Source organism: Antechinus flavipes, chromosome 3 (assembly GCF_016432865.1).
Source record: "Antechinus flavipes isolate AdamAnt ecotype Samford, QLD, Australia chromosome 3, AdamAnt_v2, whole genome shotgun sequence".
Lineage (NCBI taxonomy): Eukaryota > Metazoa > Chordata > Mammalia > Dasyuromorphia > Dasyuridae > Antechinus > Antechinus flavipes.
In genome coordinates, this window is record NC_067400.1 from 239827606 (window position 1) to 239855102 (window position 27497).

Genomic DNA, 27497 nt, shown 5'->3' on the forward strand with positions numbered 1-27497 from the left:
AACACAGAAGTATAGGGACAGCTAGGTAGCACAGTGGATAGAGCACCAGTCCTGAAGTCAGGAGGACCTGAATTCAAATTTGGCCTCAGACACTTAACACTTCCCAGCTGTGTGACCCTGGGCAAGTCACTTAATCCCAATTGCCTCAGCACAAAAAACAAAACAAAACAAAAACAGAAGTATAGAGAAACATAAAAAGGTGAATATGAATGGACAATGATAAACTGCTCACATTTTCATAAAGTGATTTGATAATTGTTTCCATTCTGGTATCTATCAGGGAGGTTAGGGAGTTCCAGTTCAGTCTGGTCATAAAACTGTTCAGTTTTATTTATTAAAATAAATTAAGAATTTAGATAATTCTGCTCATAATACTTCAGTCACTCCCTAGCCTCTAGTAGTAAAAAGAAACGTTTATAATTGCCAGCACCAGGGATACTAAAAAAAAATAAAAATTTAAAAATTTAAAAAAAAAAAAGGAAAAAGAAAAAAGTTTTAAAAGAGGAGTTTACATCCAATAGGGAAAACAAAATGCAAACTACGCATAAACAAAATATAGAGTAAATTGGAGCTAATTACCTTGGGGGAGGCACTAGTATTTAGTGGGATTAGGAGAGATTTCTTATATAAAATGGGATTTCAAAGTCCCATTTTATGCAGGGAAGCCAGAAGGTTGAGATGAGGAGGAACAGCATTCCAAGCAATCACTGAAAATTCAGTATGAAGATAATGGGCTAGGAACAACAAGTAAGAAAGTATTAACATATTGAGGTGTTCATGGTGGGATGAAATATTTAGACCAGAAAGGCAGGAAGAGGTCAGATTACAAAGAGATTTAACAGCTACACAGATAATTTTATATTTGATTCAGAAAGTAACACAAAGAGCCATTGGAGTCTACTGAATAGGGGAGTGATTTGGTCAGAGCTACCTTTAGGAGGCCCAATTTGAGAACTGAATAGAGGACAGACTAAAGAGGGAGACATTCAAGGCAAGGAGACCAAGTAGTAACAATCTATTGATGCATTCTTGGCATTGTGATAACAATGACAGAAGAGAGAAGGAGGTATATTCAAAAATAGAAAAGATAGGACAGGACAAGTGACTAACAAGAAAAGATTAGGAAGACTGAGGAATCAAGAATAACACCTACATCAGGAACCTAAATGACTGGGAGGAGAGTGGTACCTTCATTATTAATAAGTAAGTTAGATAGATGGGGGGAACTTGGAGAATAAGATAATGGACATGTTGAGTTTCATATATCCACAAATATCTAGTTCAAGATACCAACAGACAAGTGGAAACACAAGAGTGTAGGTAAACTACAAAGTTGGATAAAATATATTGGCAGGAACCAAAGTCAGTTTTCTCTGACTCCAGAGGCAATGCTTTTTCTACCATACTATATTAATCCAGTTTCAAGATTCAGCTAATATGTTATTAAACAGTCTATTACACAGATTCTTAACTTTGAGTGCATTAACTTATTAAATATATTTTATATCTATATATCAATCTAACTGATTTCCTTTATAATTTTATGCATTCAAAAACATTATTCTGATAATTCTCTGGTTTACATCAGACTAATACTGTTAAAAACTCTTATCCTAAAAAAAGGCCTTTCCTGATTTCCCCCTACTTATTAATGTTCTCTTTCTCTTCCTTAAATCTACATGTTTTCCATGTATAGGTTCATTTTTTACATGTTACATCCTCTATGCTGAATGCATTCCTCTTTTGGCCTTTTGCATATGAGTTCAGAAAAAGCCAAGATTACTTTTCTCATGTGATCTAGACAAAAAGGATTTATAAAGGAGGCAGGATTTTAACTGGGCCTTGAAGAAGAGACAAGGATTTGGAAAGAGGAATAGAGATGGAGAAGTAATAAAAATACCATTTTAGGTACCTGGAAAAGGAGAAAGAGAAAGCATAAGTGAGGAAAAAAGAACAAGGAAAGACAAATAGATATTTGTCTATTGTAAGTGACTTTTCACAGAATCAGTAACCTCAGACAGAACTGGAAAAGCTGGTGGAAGGCATCTAGTCCAACTTATACTTGAACAAATTACTCAAAGCAATAGTCAGACAAGTGGTCACTCTGGCCAAAAATCTTAAACCATTCCAATTTGGAATTTGTTACTCTAAGTTTATTGAGACCAGGAATAATTTATGCTGTACCCCCTTCAAAGTCCAAATAAACAAATAAATGGATTGATTACCTGATATTTCCAGTGACTATTTAATCCAGTAAGCTTCTCTTTTTAATCAAAAAGAAAACAAATTCTTTAAATTTTTCAAAAATGTTTATACATTTAATTTAATTTTTAAAAAGCTGATAAACACATAATTTCATAACGTACTTTATTTTCAATGCTTTATGTCTACTTCTATCAGTGAGAATAAAAATGAAATTTGTTTAAAGTTGATATTTTAACTAAATATATTTTTCAAAAGAATTACCAGTCAGTACATCATCTACCTGTTATACTTCATTGCATTATCAGTTAGATTTCTATCCTATAACTATTTAAAATAATAGTAAAAATATTTCAAATAGAAATTGAAAATTGGTGAGGTACTTATAAACGTGATAGCAAATATTTTCCAAATCTAACTAAACATCACCGTGGCTTACTGTGATGAATATCTGTTGTTGAAAAAAAGCAATTGAGTTAAACTCTTGGCTAAGTTTTTATAAAATGTTTTTAAAGTTCTGATTTGTGAACTCTGGCATTCTTCAAATAGAATCTTATTTATACTTTCATTAATTACTATTATTTAAATGAAAGAAGTTTCAATTTCATCTCCAAATCATAATACCATGGAAAACAAAGTATTTTTGCCTCTTAAAAACCACTGAGGATGTATAGTAATATATATATGTGGTTGGCACATTGTGATATGTTATAACAAAATGGTTTAAATTTGTTCCTTTTAGAAGAAATGTCATAACCATCATACCATTATTAACTTTTCCTAGGAAAGTGTGGGCTTTGTACATAGAAGCATTAATACTTTTAACTGAGAATGAGATTGTAATCACTCAGTGAAATCGTAAAGATACTTTTGTTTTGTTTTTGCAAAATACCTGACACTGATTCTTTATGACAATCAATTATTGTGACTTTTTAAAATTTATTTGGCCTGATCCTTATGTAAACTAGCAATTCTAAGATTTAAGTAATTTAAGAAATAACCAATTTACTTACTATAAAAATGATCTACAAAATTCACAATCTACAAAAATACGTGCTAAAAGCAGAATCAGTTAATCAAGTCTTTGTATTCCTTATCTCTTAAAAAATATATTAAATGGATTGTACAATTTGAGCATTTCTCATTAATGATGATGAACAATTACTTTGTCTTTATAAATAAAATGATAGGTAATTTTAAGCATCCCTAAGCAACTTTCAAAGCAATAAGAGACCTGCCAGAATCTCTTCCTTCAAGACCTATATTCTTAATGAATGAATACTTTCTTAAAGGCAAGGATTTAATCTACTACTTTCTTCCATGAAACCCTTCCTAAACTCCAGGAGGATGTGATTTTTTCTTCTTATAAACTCCAACAGTATTTACCTTGTAATTCTATTAATGGTACGGTACATAAAATATCACAAATCAAAATAAAGTTTTTGTCTTCTTATGTTGAATTCCCTTCTTTCTGATCTTATATCAACTGTGTTCAAGTTCACTCTGACAGCTGAGGTTAGTAATTAATTAACCATATCATCAAAGATAAAGCAGGGAATTTATATACACAGTTATTTAATCCTAGAACATAGAAAAGAATAGCTGTTTTCCATACACCTGCCATTATAGTCTTCTAACAAAATTTTGGATTGAAAGTTAAATATATTTGGATGTGATTTTTAAAAGACTTAATGAAGTAATTATAAGATGCTCACCCATTATGCTAGCACATTTGAAGATCTCAATGCTACTATATGTTACTTAAGGATAAATTCTTTCCTCACTTTAATTTTAATTAATCAAAGGCTATAGGCATATCAAAATCATATACATATATATATACACACATATACATATATATATACACACATATACATATATATATACATAGACATATACACACATATATATATAAATGTGTGTGTGTATATATACCAACATGATAATGTAATTGATACTAGTTTGTTTATATTAAATCTATCCCTCTATTGGCATAGGGCAGTGGTATAAAACTAAAACAAAAATAGATAGTATACCAATTTAGAAAATCACAAATTAATATTATCTATGTTGTTTTGTATTTTTATTTAAATAGCAATCTGGTCTTGTCCTGTCTGTGAAATACATTGTAGTGTTAGTTTAGAAATTATTGTGATTTCTTTCTTAAGGTCTGATAGTATTCTTGATAATTTTTTTTACCCATAATTATAAAGAAAACATAGAGTGTTTTGGGACATTATTGGTTATGTTAAACTTTTGTTAAACATTTCCCAATAACTTGTATTCTAGAGTCTTACCAATAGCAATGTGTTTGACACTTCTGGTATAGATGTCTTTTTTCTGTATTTATATAGACAATAATGAGAAGGCAACATGGTAAAAAGAGCACTGGATTTATAATTAAAGGTTCTGGGATTAAATTCTTATTCTATCCTTTGATTCAAAGCTCTCTGTGAAATTGAAAATTGATGCCTTACTTTATTTTGCATTAATTACTGAGAATTGTATCTAATCAATGTAATCAGTACATAGAAATTAGTTTGACATAATACTTAATCTATAATATAGTTTGATTTCTTTATAAGAGTTTAACTTCCTCATTTTCCTGGACTACAGCCTGAACTCAATTTAATCTTATTCCAGAAGGGAAGAAGGAGGATGTGCTTATAAGATATTTTACCTGGTCATAAGCCTATCACTGGTCCACTCTAATGTAATTCTTGCCTAACACAGGCCTTTTTGGTCAACTCTGCATTCTCTCTTCACCAAGGGTTTTGGAAATCTCCCTTTGAAAGCAAGTGAGCATGATTAAGCCAAGTGTAAGCCCACCTACATCTATATATAAGTGTATGTGTGTGTGTGTGTGTGTGTGTGTGTGTGTGTGTATAAACTGTCTGCTTTACTTTAATATACTTCTGGTCATTGAGAGGCCAATGATCTCTATTTGTGGCAATTACTAGCCTTGCTAACAAATAGATTGTGCTTGGAATTTCATGCCTCAGATTCTGATCATCCTGACACCTATAAGGTAAATTTTAGCTCTTCAATTTTACACTGCAAACTGATGAATATGATATAACATACAAAATCAAGAGATGGTTCTAGGAATGGAATCAAAAACATATTTGAGAATTTCTAAAAATCCTAAACTTTTATATTAAAATAGAGGACAAAGATAAATCAGTTGTTCTGGCCAACAGACTATTTGTCTTCTTCTTTAGAAAGTATGATTACTTTTCTTGTTAATTTTTTCAAACTGTAAATTTTAGAGAAATTATTCAGTGTTTCAGGACACTAGCATGCTATAAGAAATATTATCCAAAAAAGTTTCCTAGCATGTAAACTGATCTAATTCCTCTACAATCCCATCCTCATTAGACTGTTGGGTTATTTTTCCATCAAAGGTCCTGAAACCACCTGAATGCCTCAAGAAACCCTCAAGTCAATGACATGAATTCTTGATTGAATGGGTAGAAAAGCCAACATCCTAAGACTGTTATGTTGATGGCATAAGGGAGACAGAGAGGAAATGAAAGGATAGTTTTAAAAATCAATAAATTATCCCTGAACTTAATTTAATATATTTAATTTCAGGCACAATAACTTCTATGAAGTTGACATTAACTATTTGAATGCATTTCTATCTCTTTTTTTAGTGAAAGCAGAGACCAGAAAGGACATCAGTTAGACAAACAAAATCAATGAAGGACTTGAAACAACAGTAAAAATAAACATTTTTTTTAATAATACAAATGTGAACTTTTAAATTATTGTAAATACTAGAAATTGTAAATACTTTGGCACTAACAGTTTTCCTGCCCCATATATATGTAATGCTAAAAAAGAAAGTTACCACAATCCAATGGACTATTTAGTCCTTGACCTTCTTGTACTTTCTGCTGGATTTGAAGCTGCTAATCATTCTGTAATGGTAAAATACCCTTTACTCTCTAGGTTTTCATGACACCATTCCCTCTAGGTTGTCTTATTCTCTGTCCAACAATTCTTTCTTAGTCTCCAATTCCTCCTTGGTCTCCTTTTCTTAATTATCAAATTATCTTAATTTTCTTAATTATCACACCATATCATTTTACTATCCTACCTGTGTTTCCCCGATAATAAGACCTATCCCGAAAATAAGCCCTCCCCTTACTGTGTAAGATTCCTCTGAAATTAGCCCTCCCTTTACTGTGTAAGATTCTTCTAAAATAAGCCCTCCCCCAAAAATAAGCCGTCTTGAGATTGCTACTGTAGTGAAGGTGATCCCCTGCGCTACACGCTACATTATGGTACCCGCTGTATGCGGGTCCTCTCCTTCCCCCCTGGGTGAAATGCACGCCACGCTCCGAGCTGCATCCAATAAGAGCTACAGTAGTGAGCGCGTCATCCTGTTCTTCCCCAGTGATTTGCTTGCTGGCGCCATTGAGAGCAGTGCCGCGAAGGAGAGCTGAGGCAGAACAACATAAAAACCCGGTATGTAAGCGGGAGTGAGGGGGCATGATGGAGGATAAAAGGGGCATGATGGAGGATAAAAGAAGAACTCAGCCAGCATTCACCGTGCTAAAGAAATGAAGAACTTCCTTGCAGAGAGAAGAATAGATCAAGTAATGATTTCTGCAAGAATGACTGCCTATCTCCAGACTCTTGATATTGCAATAAACAAGCCATTCAAGGACCATTTGCGCATGGAAGTCAATGACTACATTGAAAATAGAATGGAAAGAAATCAGCATGGAAACTTTGTGAAGCCCTGTCTGCAAGAAGTCATTACTTGGGTGAAGAAGTCATGGGATAAAATTACTGACGGCTGTGTCGCCAAAGCACTATGAGCAGGTTACCTGGACAAGACATGTTCATTTAAAGAGAGCTATATTGCTGGACATGACAGATTGGGTCCACTTCTTCTGAAGGAAATAGAGGCGCAAGACATCCAGGATGGAATTCAGGGTATGGACACTTATGACGATGTTGTTGAAGAAGATGACATGATCATTATTGAATAAAGGTACTTTTTTTGTTCACATTTACCTGTTTATTAAAATTGCTGCCAATGTTCATTAAAATAAGCCCTCCCCTGAAAATAAGCCCTCTGGTGTTTTTCTGTCCAAAAAATTTTTTAATAAGACAGTGTCTTATTATCGGGGAAATACAGTAGATCCTTTTTCCCCAAAATATTCTTAATCACCTTATCAGTGCCCAAGCACTTAATTATGTCTATGCAGATCTGTATAAACAGCTGTAGTCTCACTCCTAACTTTCAGTCTCTCTCCCTCTCCCTCTCTCTCTCTTTTTCCTGAGGCAATTGGGGTTAAGTGACAAGCCCTGCAGTGCCCAGGGTCACCATATTTGAACTCAGGTCCTCCTGACTTTAGGGCTGGTGCTCTCTCCACTGCATCACCTAGCTGCCTCCTCTTTGACTTCTTGAATTAAATGTTCCAAAGGCATTTAGATTCAAAAAGAAATAAATGTGTTGAAAAAGAGCTAGGTGTTTTAGTGAAGTATACAGTGGACACACCTGTGTGACCATAGCAGCCAAAAAGGCTAAAGCAAACCTGAAATAGATTAAGAAGGTGATAGCTTTTAGAATAGAAAGACAATAATTCTATTCCTTACTCTGTTCTCATCAGACCTGATCTGGGAAAAGACATTCTCTACTGGGAATGTCTTTTCATATCTCTTATTTGAATCCTGCTTGAGCTTTTCAATATTGTTACATTTATTTCAATTTCTCCCTATTTATCTCTCTCCCTTTCCCACGCACATAATTTTTTTTTTTTTTTTTTTTTTTTTTTTGGTGTATAGACTTTTTCAATGTGCAGTGTTGTAGTTAAGATGTTATATATTATTTTCTTGCCTTTATTTAACTGGAAACAATTCTTAGCAAGAATACTGCTAATTTTTGAGTTTGTGGAAATGTTAAGGTGGCTTCAATAGAGTATAAGCTCAGCAACAGAATCTCCTAATTTAAAGGATAAGAATACCTTAGGACCAATTTATTTGCATAATTCCAAATTACTTTTCAAAATGATTGTACTATTTGGCAGCTCCACCAATAACAGATTAGTTTGCCTATCCTTCCACAACCCCTCTAAAATAGCATCATTTTTTGCCTTTTTTTTTGTCAGTTTGCAGCACGAGAGATAAAATTTCAAAGATATTTTGATTGACATCACTTATTATTTGTAACCTAAAATATTTTTTGATGAAGTTTTGTATATCTTATAGCTCTTTTGAATACAATGTTCTCTTTGAACAGGAATGGTTCTTGATTTTACCTATCTTGGATAATAAATCAAAGAAATTTCATTCAAAGTTGTTTTTTCCCCTCATTCAACCGCTTTCCTCCTAATCCTAAATATGGTAATGTCTGTGCAGAAACTTTACAATTTCAAGTAACCACATGTATCAATTTATATATATATTTATATTTATATATATATATAAGGAATGAAATTTCTTTGATTTATTATCCAAGATAGGTAAAATCAAGAACCATTCCTATTCAAAGAGAACATTGTATTCAAAAGAGCTATAAGATATACAAAACTTCATCAAAAAATATTTTAGGTTACAAATGTATCAATTTATATTTTAGTTCCCTGTATCCTTATTTGAGTAATACTATACATGATATATCTAACATTTTCAGTTTATAATCTTTAATATATAGACATGTATCAATTCATGGAATTCCACATCATAAAATTTGGTATAAAATGATGGTCTAAGCTTAATTTCTGACAGATTATTAGCCAATTTTCCTACCAGTTTTAATCAAATAAGGATCATGCTTTGGGAGGTCAATCTAAGATACTTTATACATTTTATGATTATTTGGAAAGAGATTTCTGCTACTGTTTGTGCTCTGTCTTTATTATATAGAAATGCTGTTGATTTTTCATTTATTTTGTAAGCTAACATTTTGCTGCAAGTATTGTCTCAATTTTAATTTTCATCGATTGTCTACAATTTTCCAAGTAAACCATCTTAATAGAAGCAAAGAGGAACAAATTTAGCTTTTCCATGCTTATCTTTATTCCTTCAAGTTCTTTCTCCAGTATTATTGCTGCTACTAGTTTTTCCAGAAGAAAAGTGGGCATTCTTGCTTCACTCCCATATTTACTGGAAAAAATACAGTGTATTCTCATTACACATGATGCTTTTAATTTTAGGTTCTCTTTTTATTAAATATTACACATGCCTATACTTTAAAGCATGATTTTTTTTATCATAAAGTATTTTATTTTATCAAAAGTTTTATCAATATCTCTTGACATCATTATGTTATTTTCAATGTTTTAGTTTTTAATGTGATTGTGTTGATGTTTGCCTAATGCTGAATCATCCTCATTGACATCTAACAAGATTTTGTTTAAAATTTTTGAATCAAGTTTCATTAATGACACTGATCTATAATTTTCTTTCTGTTTTATCTTTCCCTGGATTATATAGTAAGACTGCATTTATCTTATAAAAGAAAACTGGAGAATGCTTGTTTTCTCAATTTTTGAGAATAATTTGTAAAATATGGATACTGTTTTTTTGTTGTTGTTGTTTTGCTTTTTGTTTTTTTTTGTTTTGTTTTTTAATGTTTGACAAACTTCTCCTGTGAATTCATCAAGACCAGGTGGTTTTATCTCTAGTCTATTAAGAACTAAATCTATTTTCTTTTCTAAGACTGAATTAAGATTTCTCTCTGGTCTTTTGATAGTTTAATAGTCAATCCTCAACACTTATGGGCTTAATTTTTGTAACCAAACATTCCTGAGACTTATTTTTGAGTTGGCATGTTTTGTTAAAAAATGTGTGTGTGTGTGTGTGTGTGTGTGTACACAGAAAAGCATATTTTCAGCCAAAGATAATAATTTTGACTTGTCACAAGAATCAAAGTCCCTATTTTTCATAGGTTCAATCTATCAACATTAATGCTTTTTACTTTCATGCCATTTCCTAAAAATATCACCCCCGTAAAAGTTGAGGTATGATTATGTTTAATATTTTGGAAGGTATTCCTTGTATTTCTTTTGTGATCTCAGTTTTGCTATCATATAATTGTTGTAGCAATTTTATTTAGTCTTTTCAAAAAACTAGCTTTTAAGTTATTACTTTTGGGGGTGTTATGTTTCAAATTTACTTGTTTCCTCTCTAATATCTTCTTGTTTCTGGTTATTTTGTTGTTATTGGGTCATTTTTCAGCTGTGTTTGATTCTTTCTTACCTCATTTGGGGTTTTCTTGGAAAAGATACTAGAGAGACTGATCTGCCATTTCCTTTGCCAGCTTCTTTTAAAATGAGGAAACTAAAGCAAGATCAATGACTTAATCAGGGTCACATAGCTAATAAGTTTCTTAGGCCAAAACTGAACTTAAGAAGATGAGGTCTGGTGCTCTATCCACTCACTATACCACCTAGCTGCCCTTATATACTTACTTTTTTGGTTTGATTCTTCCTTGGGTTTCAAATGTTATCAAATTAATATGAGGTTTACTTAATCCCCTCTGTTCCTATATTTTCTCTAATTTTTAAGCATTTAATTTTCCCCCTAAAGACTGGTTTAGTTGCCTCCTGAAAATTTGTTATGCTGTTTCATCATTATCATTTTCTCTTACATGGTCATTGTTTTCACAATCTAATCTTTGATCAAGTATGTTATTTAGGATTCATTGATTCTCCATTTAGCTCTACATTTTTTGTTTATGGTCCCTGAATCAATTACTGTTTTTATTGCATTATGATCTGCAATGAATGTGTTCTGCCTCAGTACTTATTTGCTTTTTGAAAACAATTCCATGTGGTGTTGAATATGTATGTTCTTTTGCTGACCCATTGAGAAGTTGCAGTAAGTTTTTAATACTAGTTTTTCATTTAATTGGGAAATTTCTGGCCTTAGATCAACTTTGTATATCCTATCCTGTCTTCATGATCAGTATGTTTTGCTTGCATAGTAGAATATTTTCTTCTAATGCTAAATTTTTTTTCTTCTAGATACTTAAGTCAAATTCCCATCTACCCACTTCTAGTCACAATCCAGATTCATGATGAGATAATCAAAAGTCAGTTTGATCTAATTTAGTTGATATACTAAAAAACTAAAGAGCTATAAAGGCCTTTATATTGAAGGCAAAAGAAATTATTTCATTCTCTTTCCTCTAATTCTTTGAGGTTTTGATCTAGATCTTTTTTCTTAAGTCTTATATAAGGATTAACAGATCCTCCAGATTCATACCAGGCCTCTAGAATTTACTTTTTGTGTAACCTTAGGCAAATCCTACATTATCCCTGGACCTCCTATTTCTCTTCTGTGATATAAAACGATTTAACCAGATGGCCTCTAAGGCCCTTTCAATTTCTGGATCTATAATCTTAAACTGTATAGTGTAACACTTAACACAAAAAACAAACATACAAATAATTTTCCTAAATCCATACTCACAAATCGTTACAGGGTTCTATTTTTGTATTTTTGTATTTTTTTCCTTATGTACACAATATACACACAAAGGAGATGAAGCTCATATTGCTATCCCTTTGGATGTTGGAATTTAATACTACTGAAATAGAACAGTGTACATTTATATTGCAGAGAAATCTTGGATTGGATTATTATTGAGTGTATACTCTAGGTGTGAATGAGGGAATGAAAGAGAGAGATTAAAATGCACCCACTTACTTCTCTGCACCTTTGTGGATTAGATGAAATACTTTCATGAAGCATCTTTGTTCAGAATCTATTGGTAAAGATGGTGTTTCATAGTATTAAATCATTTCACTTATTTCCAATGCAAATTCAGAAAAGGACTGAGTCTTCATGTTTGAGATTTACCAAAAAAATTTTTTTGTCATTACCAATTGCTATGTGTTTTTAAAAACAATGATTTAATGACAATATTTCCTTAAATGCACACATACCCAGAAACATTTTTAAAAGATTGATATGTGCCATTTTGAATTTAACATGTTCTCACCTATTAACTGAATTTACCATTCATTTTTAAAGTTGCTGAAATGGGGGCAGAGGGAAAGGGAGGCATTCACTGTAGATATAACACACAACCAAGAACTTTATATTTACAATCCTAAATTTAAAAGAGACAGCGAAATATGAAGATCATTCAAATTAATGTATATTTGTTCTTTAAAAACACAGTTGCCTATCTTACAAGAAAAGGGCTCTAAACCTGGGAATTCATGACATTTAAAAAAATATTATTTTGACAAGTACATCTGAATATAATTCATTTCCTTTATAATCTTATGCACTTTTTAAACATTTCACAAACATTTTGAGAAGGGATCCACAGGCTTCAATCAGATTGTAAGAGTTAATGATGCATCCTAAAAAGATGAGAATCCCTGCAAAAAAGAAAATCTAAGAATACCTGAGTTGATTCCACTGCCCAATAGTTTGATTCTTTATTTTTTAATACTGTGCAAGCTCTTATAAAAGAGTGTTCCATATGAGTGTTCTACTATATGTTCCATATGCTATTTTATATAGCAAAGGGAATTAAAAAAACAATGCTTCTTGTTTTCTCTTTCAACTGTACCATTGGTGCTTCTGTAGATTCTGCAAAATGGGCCAACATGCAATGAAACTAACTTAAAATGAACAAAAATAACCAGAAATTATAGATCCTAAAAAGTACTGTTCTTTAAAGTCATCAAATTGGGAGGCTATATATCAAGAGGGAGACACTACTCAAAAAGTTGGAATTCCCCTTTTTGAATTACATTTGAGAAAGGTGATGCATTAGGTAGAATACCAGGCTTGAACTTCAATCTGGCCTCAGACATAGTAGCTGCATAACCCTAAGTAAATCATTTAAATTCTGCCTCTGTTTCTTCTGACAAAATGAGCAAAAGCAAGTCACTACAATATTTTTGTATTTATTTATTATTTAAATGTTTATATACTTTATTATTTAGATATTTTCTACAATATTTTGAAGGAAAGAAATGGCAACCACTTCCAGTATCTTTGCTAAGAAAACTCCAAAGGAGTCACAAAGAGTCAAAACTGAATAACAACAACATTTGGGTAGCAAGGTGGTATACTGGACAGAGTATTGGACCAAGAGTTAAAAGGCTCCTCTTTCCAGAGTTCAAAACTGGCCTCAGACACTTACTAGCTGTGTAACTCTGGACAATTCACTTAGCCTTGTAAAATGAGCTGGAAAAGGAAATGATAAATCAGTACAATATTTTTTGTCAAGTAAACCCCAAATGGGGTTACAAAGAGTCAAACAAGACTGAAAAATTCGTGAACAACAACAAGGTTATAAGAGACTAACTTTCCTGACATGACTTTAATGGTCATCCTTTCTTTTGACAGAAAATATTACTATCCATTTTGATTACTTGTATTTTAGCTTATCAGATTTCCCTTAACTTTGGAAAGTAAAAAAAAATTTTTTTAATTTAGCCATCAAAATAAGAATATAGCTTTATGATATAAATAGAAATATAATATAAAAAGTTAATCCTTGAAAAGGATACCATACAATTGGATGTGTTGGTTGTCCTAGAATACATTACTTTGTCCAGAAGTTAGTTACATATAATAGTCTCTTTTCAGAATATTTTAATTTCATTTTCTTTTAATTCTGTTCCCTATCAATTCCACTTTTCATAATTATACTTTCCAAAAGTAAGAGACTTATCAGACTCATAAGAAATCAGGACATCTAAGATAGTAGCACTGATGAAATCTTATATGGCTCTTTTTAGAGCCATATATATATAATACAATGCTAAAAATTCATTTGTGGGTAAATTTAAAAATTTGCTTGGATCCACTTTCTGCCTATATGAACTTTATTGTTATATAAAATTATATTACCATAAGGTTGGATTTATACATAAGTACAGAAGAAAGGAGTTAATTAGCATAAAGGACCATACACTGAAATCTATTATTGGGAGCACAATTTGACAGATTTAGGTATGCCTCCTTTAAGAAATCTCATAGGCAGTCCCAGTTTTCACTAGAAATTGCTCAGCATCCCCAGGAACTGTGATAAGGTGGAATGTGTTCAAGTAGATAGTTCCTATCAGTTCAAGAATGGGGGTTATATACCTGACCAAAATCTCTGTATCAAATAATACATGTCAATAGTTACATGAAATAAACATTGATTCATCAATTTCTCTAATAATGTTAAATAGTAAAATAGGACACTAAAATTTAGGATTGATCATCTATTCTGACTCTTAAATTTTATGGCTGAGTAAACTGAGCCACACAAAGATTAACTACTTATTTGAGATTACACAGAGAGCTAGAAGGGACAAGACTGGAAAGTCTTACAGCATAGCACCAAAGCTGTTTATTGTCTCATATGCTAGACTTCCATCAGGAAAGATTTGGTTGTTCAAATTCCACTGATGACTTACTGCCTGTACATGAACAAGTCACTTCATCTCAGAACCTGTTTTTTTCATATATTAGAAAAGGCATAATTCTTCCTATAGTACCTCAAATGGGATGTATATGTAAATAAAATGCTGTGAAAATCTTATACTAGAGAAATACCAGCTATTAATATATCTCCTCTTCCAATAATTCCTTTCAGGAATGATTTCCCTTATCTCAGGATCACAGAGCTAAGAAATAATCTGAAGCCAGACTGAACTCAGATCTTCCTGACTCCTGATCCCACACTCTATCCACCACGCCACCTCCAGCTATTAAGACCCTACAATAGATTTTCCAACTCTATATCATATTCCAAATAACAAGCATTTTTCATTCTTCTGACCTTTTCTGTATGGATTGTTAGGTAGATCTTGGATTTTGTTGTTGTTGTTGTTGTTTTGGAATGGTCATAGAACCCATGATATATATTGACCTATATTTGGAATATCCTTTACTTAGGCCCCAAAACATTAAATGTGCAAACCACACCTAAAAATACAATGACATAGCATCATCAATAGGTCCTAATCAATATAAAACTATAATTGACTCATATTTAATAAACAATAATTTTGCTTGCTTTTTTTATTAGCATTTGGGAGGAATTCTAAAACCTAAATTTGGGAAGGTACCAGTCTACTAAAAAACTGTAAAAGAAACTGTTAACTAACGTCTCTCAAATTTGTCCCCATCAAACAGAAACAGTTCAATCATCCAACTGATAAAAACAAAAAGTACAACCACTTCAGGACCTTAATACTTTAAAGGAATTCAGTTATTAGGGAGAAAAGGCATCTCTTCAATCTGATCCTATAAAGTTAATTTTTTCTTGCCTTATCTCCTCACATCAATTCCTACTTCCCACAAGTAACCACATACAATTTCAGGAATAGCAGAAGAAAAAAAAAGGGTAAAAGTAGTGGTAATCTAAGGAATTTGTGTAGAAGAGTAGTATTCATACGCTTACTGTTTATGGCCTAATATAGTTTAATAAATGTATACACATACACTGCTCCCACACATACACACTTGGTGCTCACAGGAAAAATCAAAGAAATGAGTACATATAATTCAAAAGCCTTGGTATTAGAACTGAATATGAGTAGAGGTATGGAATAGAATGTCTAGATTGGATGTTTGTAAAAATAAGTTCCTCCTCAACAAATCTGACCATGTTAATTTGTTTTACATACAAACACTATTTATATGAGAATTGATGTTGTCAAGCCATTATGAGTTCTTGTTGACTGAACAACAGAAATTCTAATGTAACAGTCTGTAATGTGCTATTAACTCAATGGGGAAAGAAAATTCTTTTTTTTTTTTTTTAAACCACACATGCCCTAAAAAGAGAAAGAAGTCAAAATTAGATTTGCTAAGAGTTGGAAATAAACTTAAAGTACAAAAGATTTTAGAAACAGAAGGGGCTTTAAAGACCATCTTATCCAATGTCCTTATTTCACAGGAGTAAGCTTACTCATGGCCATACAGCTAATTAAATTAAAATATTTAGGAAAGTTTAATGTCTCTGACAAAATAGCTTTTAAGATGCTCTCCAACTCTAAATTCTCAGATGTTATAATAAAAGTAGAAGAATACTATTACTTAATTCATGAAATATGACTGCAGTCTATTAGATTTTGTAATTCTTTTTTTGTGGCCTGAGGTTTGATGCAATATGGTAAATATACAAATAACTGTACATGTGTAAAAAAAAAAATTGTTTGTACAAACCTGTTTAGTTTGTAGCTATTTTACACTCCCCACAAAGTTGGTTTCAAATCTTTGTTCTCTTTTCTAGTCCCTAAAATAGTACCCCCCTCAAGACCCACCCCAACTAATCTGAGAAAATGACTGCCTCTTTCTTATATTTTTGGCTGATCCTTAAATTACTGGTCCCTTTCTCTCTGTTTATAAAACCATCCTATAGTTCAAAGTGCCATCACTTCTCTACAGAACTATTGCCTTCTAATTGGTCTCCCTGTTTAAGTCTCCCCCTCTTTAATCCATTTTAATACAGCAAGCAAAGTGTTATTACAGTAATGCCTTAGAATTCACTGAGTCTACTCTGACTGAGTAAACTCTGACGTTTACTATCTATATGGCAATTCACTTAGCTTCTGATCTCAGTTTTCTCATCTATAAAATTAAAGACTTACACTAGATATATGACCTCTAAGATCCCTTTCAACTTTGGACTTATGATCATGTTACCTACTAGGTAAACTCCAATTGTTTCTTATTTCCTTCTAGGATCAATTATATTCTTCTGTTGGTCACTTAAAGCCCTTCACAACCAGATTGGAATACACTAGCCTTTATGCCTTTGCACAAGCTGTCTCTCATAACTGGAAGGTAATCTATCTCTTAGAATATTTATTTTCATTAAAAGCTTTGTTCATGCACCACCTTCAAACTGAGTCCTTTCCTAATTCCCTCAACACATAGGGTCTTTCCCCTGCAAAACTGTATATATTTTGTATATACTTAGAATGTAAGCTCCCAGAGAACAGGGAACTTATTTTTCTTCTGACATTTTGTCGTCATTTACTCAAAATGGTAGCTGACATAAAACAAACATTTAAATGTCTGTTGATCTACTAAAAAGGCTTGATTTAATTGAAATGATCAGGCACAAAATTAGAGACAAAAACACATACTTAAATTGACAAACACTTTTTTTTAATTTAAGTGCTTTTTCAGCCCAGCATGAATTATTTTTAAAAATCAAGCATTGAAAAATCCAAACAGAAAACTATTGCTATTAAGTTAACAAGTATTTATTAAGTATTTACTATATACCATACACTAGAATAGAATCAATTATGTTTTACAAGGAAAATTTACATTAAATATTATTAGAGAAAATAGGAAATACAGCTGTATAGTTTTTAAAAATCCAATACTAAGGATTAGCTTTCTAAAAATATAAGTATGCATTTTTATATGCATACAGAAGTATCCTTATTTCCCTCCTAATCTGAAACTCTTATTTAACATTTATAAGTGCACTTATTTTAATTCCTTCTTTAATTCAAATTCTCAAATGCATCTATTATCTCAATTTGGATATTCTAATGATGCCAATCCTGTGCTGTGCAACTGTTGTTCATGTCTTACCATAAGGTTCACTCAACATTTTGGAGCTCTTCCTCACTCTCCCCTGACAGGTAAATTACATGAATGGTTCCATGTCATTCTTTATCATATGACCAGCCTATCTTCTCTTCCTTTCATAGATATCACTAAAATGCTGTCTTCTTATTCACTGAAACTTCTCAATGATTCTATTATATTTCTTTGATACTTCTCTGAAATAAAAGACATAGTCAAAGATTCTCAAATAGATATGTAATTTGACATAAAACAACAAAAAGAATTGTCTCCATAACTGCTTTATGATATATTTTGTACTTTTCAGAAACGTATTAATTCTAACAGATAAGTTATTTTATTGTTTACTAAAAGGAAGAAAACAATTAGTTTCAGGGAGCACTAGTACATTAACAACACACTTTCTCTCACTGAAAATAACAAGAATGAAGGAAAATTAGTATTTTGAGTTCCTTTATGTTTATATTAAAATGACATAAAGACATTTCATCTTTTCCAGAAAGATAAAAAAATGTTTTGTTAACAGAAAATAACTCTGAATATATAAAATTTTAAGTTCTGTTCAAAACTTTCAGCATTTAATTATATTTTCAGCAGAGTAGAAATCTTACTGCTTTGCTAACTGTAGTTCCATTTAATAATTCCAAACCATCCCCCAGGGATGCCAAACTGATTTATCTAATGGATCTAATCTTTTCATGCCTTAAAGCAAGAAGCTTCAATGGTTCCCCATTTCCCTTAGAATAAAATGTTAACTGCTGTGTTAGCAGAAATCTGACCCTAGTAAATCCTTACAAGATGCTTAACTTTAATCCATGCACCCTATGCTCAAACTAAAATGGCCTAATTGATGTTATCTATATACACCATATCATCTCACTTCTCAGTGCCTCTAATATAGACCTAGAATGTTCTCCTTCCCTGTTTCCACATTCCTTTTAACTCGTAGTTCATTTCAAGGCTCAGTTCAAGCTCAAACAACATACAATTAAGTTATTTCTATGTGCCAAGAGATGTACTGAGGATACAAACAAAATAGAATAGTCCCTGCTCTCAAGAAGCTTACATTCTTTCAGGGGACTTTATTAATTTCCCAATTACTAGTTACTTTTCCTTTACTCCCCATTAGGCAAGGCACAGATATTGTAAGTATCCCTATGATCATGTTGTATCCCCGACAGTGGAAACTCTTTGAGGGCAAGAATTGTCTCATTTTTGTACTGGTATTTCCATTGCTTAATACAATGCCTGGCCCATAGTAGGTACTTAATAAATGCTCATTTAACTGTTTACTGTGTATTTTTTTAAATTAAGTACCTCTTGAGAAAAGATAAGATAATCATTTTAGCAAAAAAGTATGCTTTGCATTTTTTACTAAAAACTAATGAGAAGGCAGGTGAGAGATAAAAGTGAATATTGAATAGGAAACTGTCCATGGAGAATCAGGTCTTCAAACAATGAGGGTGGAATGAGAAGTGAGTAAATAATTCTAATCCAGAAGACTCTACTGAAATGCATATATTTCAAGGACATCAAAGCTGAAAGAAATGCTACCGTGTTTCATAGCATCACTTTTTGTTTAAGCAAAAAGTCAAGACCAAAGAATGTGAAATGGCTAAAAAAAATTATAGTACATGAATTTAATTAAATATTAATATACCATAAAAATAACGCATATGAACAACAGAGGTATACAAAGTCTTACATGAACTGATGCAAATGAAGTAAGAAGAACAAGGAAAACAATATACAATGTAACTGTAAAAATGTGAATAGGAAGAACTACAACAGAATACTTTGTAATTACAATGATCAACTTCAACAAGGGAAAATAAATTTTTTAAATTGCTTCTTTCTCCTTATTTTGCAAAGGAAGGACATTGGAAGAATGTATAACATCACACAGTTCAGAATTTGGATATTGATTAGTTTCATTAAAATACTTCCCCAGTTTTTACTCTTTGTTACAAAGAATGATCTTTGGTTAGAAGAATGATATGGGATATATTCAAAAATGAAAATGATTTAAAAACAAAAGCTATCAAGAAAAATTAAAAAGCAAAATGAAATGTGGTTAAATTACATTTCACAATACTAATTTTTTTTTTCTTTTTGTATTCAAGACAAGGGAATGAAAAACTTTTTTTAAAAAACCCTTATATTATCTATGGTCATTGATAGTAAATATTGTTAAGTTATTTTTAAAGCTGCTTTACTGCAAGAGTTCCCTCAAAAATTTATTTAAAATGAAGGGTTTCATTAGTACACTTTGATAAACCAATGGCTAAAGTGAGAAAAGAATCTAAAGTTACCTGAATATGAATTTATAAATAAAATAAAAGACACTTTCTAAATGGTTTTATGCTACAAAGAAATATTTCAACAATCCTAAGTGTTTAGGTGGGCAAGACTTTGGATATTCAAAATAAAAGTTTTTCTTACAAAGAATAATTACTGAAAATAGTCTTCAGAGTTCTTTACATAATTAATATTTCTTTCCTACTAATAGATGACTGATTTAACAAAACTTAGAGCTGATGGCTAAATAACTCATACAAAGTGGAACTTAGTAATAGTAATCACACACACACACACACACACACACACACACACACACACACAAAATAATTTAAAATGCCATACCTTCTGGTTTTCTTCCAGTAGCTGAAACAATGAATGCTGAAAACCATCTATCAATTACTTACAGGCAACAGGTAACCACATCTGTGGGTCAATTTTTCCAATCCCAACAGTGCCTGAAAAAATTTAAACAGAACTGGTTATTTTATAAACTTTATTACTTTAAATGAAGCTTCAAAGCATTTAATAATTCTGAATAATAAATAATATTCATATAAATCTTTAAAGTTTTCAAGGTAGTATTTCACAGTAATTGTAATACAATAAGTATAAACATTATTCCAGTTTTACAGATTAGGAAACTGAACCTCTGAAAGGTTAAACAATATATCCATCATTTATCTGAATATGGATTCAAACCCAGATGTGTCTACTCTATAGTCCAACACCTTTGTACAATACCGTTTTGCCTCTCGACAAAAAACATTAGGAGGAATTAGAATACCTCTTACAAAATTAGGGGAGGGCGGGCAGAAGAATGTACTTCAAAGAATACAGTATGTTCATAGCTATTCTAGTCTTATTTTCTATGATTACTATGTTTTTATTATATTATAAAAGCTTATGACTTTTGATTATGTAGAATGGAAATTTCTTGTTAGATGAGTCTAGAGTGTTCTAAATCAAGTATCTATTCTTCAAGAATGGATATTTTACCATAGATGAGGAGAAATCTGTGTAAGTAATAATAGCCAGCAATTTTTAAAAAAGCATAAAGGGGAAATCATCAGAATGACTTCATAATAAACTTAATGATTGAATATGCTTGCTCTCTTGCTTTTTATACATTTTCTTCCCCTTGTGTTCTATAACCTGTTTTTCCCTCTATTTAAGACCACAGGTTTATATACAGTTTATATCCCTACATCAATATGCCCAAGAGTAGCTCTTCAATTTCTATTCTATATTCCAATTTTATTCCACTATTGTTTATTTTGTTTAAAGGAGCTGTGTTCTTTATAACAGAGAACTGAACAAACTTCTATATATTCTAAATGAGAATTCTGGCCTCCCTCCAAGCATGTTAATGATTAGCTATAAAAGGACCTATACTTTGCTCCTTTCCTCAAAAACACACACAAAATACTCTTACTTATATATCCCTTAGTAGTTGACCTAGAAGGCTTCAGAAAGGCTTGAATACAGTCATACATAATCATCATTCCATCAATGATAGTTCCCCAACTAGATCTAACCACTGCTGGAGTAATAAGGCACTTTTAGGAACCGCTCTGCACCCACTCTCTTCTACACCATCTAGAGGGAAAAAAAGCTTTCAAAGAGATAGTTGATAAAAACCAGCCTTGGAACCAGAGTATGTCCCACTTAGATTTGATTCCCCAAACCTATAATTTAGGATCAGCTTTATATGTACCCTAAATTCTTAGGTCTACCATGTTGAAAAGCAGGTAGCTCTTCAGTTCTATTCTTAATAGCTACTTCATCTTATCATTGTCCAACTTGTTTAGATGCAATATCTAAGGTGGTTATCAGGTCTCTGAAATTTCTTGCAAATTACAGCAATGTCTTAAAATTCCATGGGAAACACAAGCTACAAATCTGTAAATTACCACAGAAGGAGAAACAAAAGAACTGCTTATCAATTTTATTTTAATTCTCTGTACATTGGAAATTGTGTCTAAGAATTAATTCTTCTCCATGCCAATATTTTTTACAAGATAATCTTCCAGTGGGAGGGAAAAGCTCCCAACTAAGCAGGTGAATAAGGATTCAGGTTTCCTCTTTCCTAGGTCCTGAGCCAAGTGGTTTAGCATCATAGCTAGACATCTGAAAAACTCATGCCAGGCATAAGTCTGCAAATCCTTACTGCCCTGTTGGCAGCTAAGAATGACATCTATGTAACTGTCACTAAAGTAATAATTAAAGCCAGAAGAGTCTTCATAAGATTTAGCAAGTAAATGGTGTGGAGTAGGACTAGGGGTGGGGAGAAGAAAGAAAAAAACATAGAGAAGGGTCTTTGTCAGAGGTATCAAACTCTAGGTCAGCAAGTGTTAGGTATACCAGATAAAAATATAATTAAGAAATACAACACAACATAGATAATGTTAATTTATAGTTTCCTAAGTCAACATCAACCTTCATAGTTCTGTTTCTATTTAAATTGGAAAACAGTTGTCTTAGCTAGAGGAGGAACTTAGAAAATTTCTTCAGAGAACAAAACTAAAATAAATAACTTGGGCTTTTGGAAGGGGGGGGGAGACTTCTGCAGCTACATAAAAATTGCGAGCTCTCTTTAGGAAATAAATTTAACCTTATGTTACCTCTCCACACATAACAAACAAAGCTTTCTAACCAACAGCTTTTTTTTATTTTTGACTGTGCTAGATAATAAACAGTACTTTAATTATATTACTTTGAAATTTTTCCAGAGTGAAATTAGTGACTGCAAGGTCACAGAATACAGAAAAGCAAAAAATAAAGATAATACATACCTTTAAAGATTAGAAATTATCATGATCCACAGTGCATAATCCATATACATTCGTAAAAGTTTCTGATTCACTTATGAAAACTACATAAACAACATTTAAACGAATTTACTAAGAGAATAAGCTTCCTTAGTAAACTGGGGGAAAATTTTACATCCAAGGGTTCAGATAAAGGCCTCATTTCTAAAATACATAAAAAACTGACTGAAATTTATAGGAATACAAGCCATTCTCCAATTGACAAATGGTCAGAGAATATGAACAGTCAATTTTCAGATGAAGCAATTAAAACTATTTCTAGTAGTATGACAAAATACTATAAATCACTATTGATCAAAGAATAGCAAACTAAGGCAACTCTTAGATATTATTACACACTTCTCAGATAGGCTAAGATGACAGGAAAAGATAATAATGAATGTTGTTGGTGACTTTGTGAACTGATCCAACCACTCCGGAGAACAGTATGGAACTATGCCCAAAGGGCTGTAAAATTATGCATATTCTTTAATCCATCAATGTTTCTAATGGGCCTATATCCCAAAGAGATCATAAAAAAGGAAAGAAAGAAAAGGGCTGTGGCAGCCCTTTTTGTAGTGACAAGAACTAGAAAATGAGTGGATGCCCATCATCAGCAGGATGATTTCAAAAAGGTCTGGAGAGACTTACAAGAACTGATGCTAAGTGAAATGAGTACAAAGAGAACAATGTACACAGCAAGAACAAGATTTTACAATGATCAATTCTGACAGACGTGACTCTTTCCAATGGAGAGATGATTCAGGTCAGTTCCAATGGTCTTGTGATGAAGAGAACCATCTGCACCCAAAGAGAGGACTGTGGGGTCTGAGTATGGATCACAACATAGTATTTTCATTTTTTTGTTGCTGTTGTTTGTTTGCCTTTTGTCTTTTTAATTTTTTTTCCCTTTTTGATTTGATTTTTCTTGAGCAGCATGTTAATTGTGGAAATATGTATGGAAGAATTGTACATATTTAACATGGATTACTTGCAGTCTAGGGGAAGGAGTAAAAAAATTGGAATACAAAGTTTTGCAAGAATGAATGTTGAAAATTATGTATGAATGTTTTTTGAAAATAAAAAGCTTTATGTAAAAATTAAAAAAAAAAAACATGGATAGACTTGCTCAAAACAATGAAGAGTAAAATGAGCAGAACCAAGAGAACAATGTATACAGTAATTGTAATATAGCAATACAATATTGTTTTAAAAACAATTTTGAGCAATTAAGTCACTTTGACTATTATAAATACCCATATTAACTACAAAGGACATCTATGAAGGAAGATGCCATCTGCATCTAGAGAATTGAAAAAGAGAAGAATGAACACACATTATATGTAATGTGTGTATATATACACATATATGCCATATATAATGCATATTATATGTGTGTCTAATGGTAGTCATAGTAGCCATTTCAGGGAAGGGAAAAAATAATGTATATGATAACTTTATTATATATTTAAAAGGAATAGCAAGTTGTACAAGACGGATTTGCAGTTTCTTATGCAAGCATCTTTTTTAAAAATCCTATTGCTATTTATTTCATAAATTTAAAATAAAATTCAAAAAAAAAGAGAATAAGCTTCCTATGCATAGCATGAATATCACTGCAATAAAAAAGTATGAGCATTTGAAATATTGAACAAATTTTTTGTAGTTACTCAATCTTGTCAGGCTCTTTGTGACCTATTTGGGGGTTTCTTAGCAAAGATGCTAGAGTGGTTTGCTATTTTCTTCCCCAGCCCATTCTAAAAATGAAGAAACTGAAGCAAACAGGATTAAATAACTTGATCAGGATCAAAGCTACTAAATGCCTCAGGAAGAATTTGAACTTGCTTCCTCCTGATTGCAGAGCAGGCACTGTACCAAGAAGTTGCTCTTACAAGATAATTACCAAGTAATGGAAATTTTATTGTTTATTCACCTCTTGGCAGGGAGAGTAATTCTTCCCCCCCCCCCCACACACACACATAAATACATATTAGACTAAAAAGAGAAATTCTATTAGAAGTAATTGTAAACAATAAAAATACTTGGGAATCTACTTGCCAAGATAAAACCCAGGAACTAATATGAACACAATTACAAAATTTTTTACCCAAATTAAATCAGATCTAAAGACTCGGAAAAATAGTAATGGTTCATGGGTAGGCTAGGCTAATATAATAAAAATGCTCATTCTACCTAAATTAATCTACTTACTCAGTGTCATACCAATCAAATGACCAAAAAAATATTTTATAGAATTTGAAAAAATAATAAAAATTCATCTGGAAAAAAAAATCAAAGGAATATCAAAAGAATTATCAGAGTATTAGTAAAAAAGGAATTAATGAAAACAAATACAAAGAATGATAACCTAGCCATGCCAGATCACAAACTGTATTATATAAAGCAGTAGTTATCAAAACAATTTAATACTGATGAACAAACAGAAGGTAGATCAGTAGATTAGTAGCACAATACACAGTAGTAAATGACCATGGTAACATAGTGTTTGATAAAGCCAAAGATCTAAGTTTTGGGAACAAAAATTCATTATTTGAGGAAAACTGCTGGGAAAATTAGAAAACAGTCAGGCAAAAATTAGGAAGAGATCAATGTCTCACACATTATATCCAAGATAAGGTCAAAATAGGGACATCATGTATACATAAAACAGCAAATTAGAATAAAATGGAATAGATTACTTATGAATCTATGGATAAAGGAAGAATTTACAGAGAACATTACAAAGCATAAAATGAATCATTTTGATTACATAAAATTAGAAAGTTTTTGCATAAACAAAACAAATACAATTAAAATTAGAAAGGAGAAAGCTAGAGGTAAAATTTTTTATAGCAAGTATCTCTAATAAAAGCCTAATTTCTCAAATATATGGAGAATGGAGTCAAATTTATCAGACTAAGCAAAGTAAAATTCTAAGAGGACAATAAAGTCTGTGGGGGGGAGGTAGTAGAACTTCAGTGGAAGATTTTCAAGCATGAAAAGGTAGTTAAGCAGAGAATTTAAAATGTAAAATAAGTCAAAATAAACCAAAAAAGGATGTGAAATTTGAAGGGGAAGTAAGAAACTGTTATCATTTTGACAGAGAAGAAACAAGTGTTTTAGAACCTTAATAATGTTTTTATGTCTCCAAAAGGTAAGGAGAGTACTGAGATTATAAGATATTTCTTAAATAAAAAAAAAAAACAAAAAAAAAAACAAACTGAAGTTCTAGAAGTGGACTGGTTCTGTTCTGAGAATTTTACAAAAGGAAAGCTATGGGAAGGCAAGGGCAAAATACAGTAACATAAAAAGGAGGGAAAAGGATAGTGGAAAATGTTATTTCTTATAACTGGTACATAAGAGGTAACAAAAAAAGGAGGAAGAGGTATGACTTCAAGAGTAGGCATTAGATGAATCTCATCCTCATCTGAAATAGATAAAGGATGGCTGAACACATAAACAGTCTGGTACAGAAAAACATCAAATTCAACATGAAAATCAACAGTGAAGATAGCAGAGTATTAAGAAAGAAAATAATGGGGAAAGACTAACCTAAAGAATGGCAGCTAAGTAAGATAGGGGAGAGAGCACTGAGCTTTGAATCTGAAGGACCTAAATTCAAATTTAGCCACTGACTATTTACTAGCTGTGTGACCCCAGGCAAGTCACTTAATCCAGTTTGCATCCCTTTCCTCCCCAGTAAAATGGATTGGAAAAAGAAATAGTAAATATTTCTTGTCAAGAAAACTCCAAATGTGATCATTAAGAATTACACACAATTGAAACAACAGAAAAACAAAGCCTTAAAGAAAAACCAAGTTCCCATACTCTGAAGGATGGGGAAATTATATAAAAGATTGTTTCAAAAATAAAAAATGATGCATCTGAAAAGCAATTTACACAAAGAAGATAGAAACGTAAAGAAAAATAATTTTTAAAAAGTTCTGATTCAAGCAATGATCACTGACATCTCCTGGTGACCTGACAGAGAGGTAAACAGACTGAAAAAGGTACAGAAAGTTATCATGACCACCAAGAGAAATGATGAGTTACTTCTCTGTTGTATTAATAACTAATTGGTGAATCAGAACTAAGGTTTTCCCCCTTTCCTACTTCCCTATCCAGAAATTAGGCAAAGACTTAGCCAGGCCATGCTCTAATCAGACAGTAAAAGAAATTCTAAGGTTGAGCTACTGGGTGCATTTCTACTCACCGTGTTTGTTCACATCTGAGAAAATTTAGGTCCTCCCTTTTGTCAAAGAAGTGATATGGAAATGAATGTCTCTTTGACCAAAACCAAGACTTAGGTGATCCATGACACATATCTGAAGCCCTCATGGTAATATAATCTAGACACTGACTGAAATATTTATTTTCTCATTAACTGTTACCCAATCAGAGTGGATTGCCACCCTCAAGAACAGTTTTCAGGATTCCATAGTATCATTGACCTCTTTTTATTAAAACAAAACATAAAAACCATGTTGGCTTTGTTAATAAAATGATTAAATTACCCAGAAACTATGTGTCTCAAACTTTTTAAACACCATACCATTGTGAGGATTCATTCTGTTTGCTTAAATTTATTTGTTACAATATTCCTTTAATAATTACTCATAATTTCTCATGTTTTTTAAGGGGGAGAGGGACTGTACTAAC

General features: G+C 31.9%; 1 protein-coding gene across 1 annotated transcript in view; it reads right to left on the bottom strand.

Annotated features, from left to right (window-relative positions):
• NRIP1 (nuclear receptor interacting protein 1) overlaps nt 1-27497 on the bottom strand; it is a 139632-nt gene that overhangs the window by 67993 nt on the left and 44142 nt on the right. Inside the window, exon 2 of the mRNA XM_051984748.1 lies at nt 20374-20486. The gene's annotated coding sequence lies outside the window, so the exon portion shown is untranslated. The remainder of the gene's footprint in view (nt 1-20373; nt 20487-27497) is intronic.